The following is a 3,266-nucleotide window of genomic DNA, read 5'->3' as shown; positions in this document are numbered from 1 at the left end:
TCTCATTTATAAAAAAAAAATTATTTAGAGGAATATTTAAAAATTAAAAAAATTAAAAAATAAAATAAAATAAATTTTAACAAATAAATAAAATAAAATAAAATAAAAAAATACATCCACAGACTGTTTAGACCAGCAACTTTTACTATCAAAAGAGCTATTTTAGGCCAAAAAATAATAAATCCTCTGGAGCTGCAAAACATTTGAGCATTGTAATGAAGGTAACACTGCCTATTATTAAGTCTAATATAGTGAAGTGCAAATGAGAGGCAGGACATTGAAGAAACATCTCAGGACATCTGGCTGGAAGCTGCTGCTGCTGGCTTTTCAGCAAATCCAGTGTGCTTGCTCTGGATATGTCTTTCAATTAATTTTTTTGTTGTCGAATCTGTCCACGCATTATTAAATTTTCCTCCGAGTCTCTTCTTTTTTGGGGGATTCAGAACTCATAGCGAGCATATTGAGTTATTGAGGTTCGGCAAAATTAGAGGATAAGGCACCAGGCCGTAGATGACATTTTGGAGGACTGAAATGATTAAAAAAAACATTTTATTCGGTGTATGGGCTACAGATTTTTACAACTGGAGAATGTAAGAATCACCGTAGACCTACAAGAATGATAAATGAAAATGTTAACAAAAATAACTGTTATTCATTTCGATTCTTTTTTTTTTAAATCCATGGGGAGCCACTGGAGAGGAGCTATACCGGAGCCGCAGCTTGCTGACCCCTGCTTTAGACAGTTGCCGAATAAAAGTATAGCTATTCCTGAAAAAAAAATAAAAAATACTATGATTGTGAATTAATTGCCAGGTCCAAAATATTTTTTTTTGTTTATCTCTGTGGAAGAAATTTGACGTTTGGTTCCCACTTCTAACAAGGCTTGTGTAAAGTAAAGTGACGGTGGTATCACGTGGTATTTCTGGGTCGTCAGTTAGTGTGGAGAAAAAAAACTGATAAATGGCTGAGATTGAGGGTAAGTGCCTGGCAATGACTTGTTGTGAAGTAAATGCAATGGAGAATGAGACATCTAGTGGCTGAATGTTATCAATAGCACCTTAAAGTCTGGTGACATCAGTTCTTTCACTGAGCTTTGTCCCACCAACTACATGTTTTATAATTCCCCCCAGCTCACTGGTCCTGGAGGAGGCCTTGCTGTGACTCTCAAAAAGCATTGAAACTGTTGCCTCATCTCAGTGGAGAAACCGTCTAGCTCTCAAGTGCTGATGTCCAACGTCAATTGTGATACCCCCGTCTGCTGTATCATTATTTATCGCCCCCATAAACCCAATTATAGCTTCTTATCTGATTTCTCAGATTTAATTTCATCTGTTGCTCTTAGCTATGACAAACTTTTATTGGTTGGAGGTTTTAATATTCATGTGGATGATTTTTAAGTATATGAGAATCTTTTGACCTGAAACAGGACATCCCACACATGAACAAGGGAGGCGAGAGCGAAAGGTTTTGTCTCTGATCACAAAACTAACGAAACCGCTCTGCTGAAAGTCACTAACGATATTCTTATGATTGCAGATTCTGGTCATCATTCCGTTTTAGTATTCTTAATGTTTTCTTATCTTATTGTTAGACTATTTTAGTATTGTTAGACTTGTCTGACGCCTTTGACACTGTTGATCATACCATCGTGCTGGATAGACTAAAGCACCTGGTCGGCATAGAGATCTTTCAGGTTGACTATCGATGATTTCGTCTCATCGTGGGCTCATATGTCGTGTGGTGTTCCACAAGGCTCAATCCTTGGTTCCATTTTGTTCAGTCTGTATATGTTCCCCTTGGTCATATTATTCGTCAGTTTAAGATTATTGCCTACCAGTGTTATGCGTTGTGCTTTGTAGAGGCTGTTGCATAACAACTCATATCATCCTGATTTATAAAAAATAAAAATAAACTGACAGACAGTATGCACAGATGGATGTTTTTGTTTTTTTTGGTACGGGCTGTAAAACAAAAAGATGCCATGAAGAAAAGACAACCTACTGATGCTTTTGGTTCCTTTTTTTATTTAATTTTATTTAGAGTAGGAAAAAAAGTCCGGTCACTGACATGTTATTGCAGTGTTGCATACTTACTCAATCACACCTTTTCCAAAATGCTGTAGACTAATTACTCATTAAGGCCAATAGTGGGTTTTTTCATAGCTTTTTACAGAAATAGTGGCTGCGTCAGAAGCAGCGCTGTCCTCCCATCTAAGAAAAGACAAACACATAAAGTAATCTAAAAATGCAGAGACTCAGCCAAGAGTTCAACAACTAAAAAAAATAAATTACTAGTTTGCTGTCCCATAAACATAACTATAATGATGCCATAATTGTAGCGAAGTACAGTAACGTACTACTGACAGACAGTGATCTGCTGTATGATCCTGTTGGGTTGCATAGTCGGTTTTATTTTATAATCTGTCCCCAGCTTTAAAGAGTCATTTCTGCACCAGCTTTGACTTTTAATTGGACCCTGAGTTTTCTTATTTTGTTCTAATGTCTAACTTAGAGCTGCCAATGTGGTCCCGAGCTCTTCCTGGCCCTCTCAAATAGTTTGACACTTTGAGAAATTCGCTTTCTTTCCAACAGGCAGATTATTAGATTGTGTTGTATCTCATTTGTTTAAATCTGCCCAGTACTTCTGCTGAAATAACTGCAGCACATACCTGTTCCCATTAACACAACTTGTCCCTTTTGCATGTCTGTTTGTATTTGTATTAAATGAATAAGATGTAACTGGTTAATTAGTTTTAGAGGTGTATGCATATTTGCTTCACTTTCCCCACAGCTTCCAGTCTTTATGCTACACTAAGCTAATCACCTCCTGGCACTAGCTCTGTACCAACGACACAGTCTCACAGCAGTTTGTGAAATAGTCACGAAATGTAATCGATTTGATTCGTGTACATAGACTCAAATTTCCCTTTTTTTTCGTGATGCTCAGCACGACTTTCAACAATGTGTTTTTCTGTGCGTTTTCCTACGAATGTCCAGCGACACGTGTCAATTTCCGCACCAGTCTTTTCAAAATAAAATAGGAATAGATCGACTTGGTTAGGTTCAGGCAACAAAACTACTTATTTAGGTTTAGGAAAAGATTGTGGTTTGGGTTAAAATAACAAGGGAAGTGCCATAACTTAAGTACTGAAGTTACGTGACAAATAAATCAACATGCGAAAGTCCTGTGTTATTTGACCCACCAATCCACCCGACCTGCTCTCTATACTTCCCGGTTCACAATTACGTTAATTACATAAGAATTGA

Source organism: Sebastes umbrosus, chromosome 22 (genome assembly GCF_015220745.1).
Source record: "Sebastes umbrosus isolate fSebUmb1 chromosome 22, fSebUmb1.pri, whole genome shotgun sequence".
Taxonomy (NCBI): domain Eukaryota; kingdom Metazoa; phylum Chordata; class Actinopteri; order Perciformes; family Sebastidae; genus Sebastes; species Sebastes umbrosus.
The sequence above is the reverse complement of the archived record's forward strand: the minus strand, read 5'-3'. Positions refer to the sequence as shown.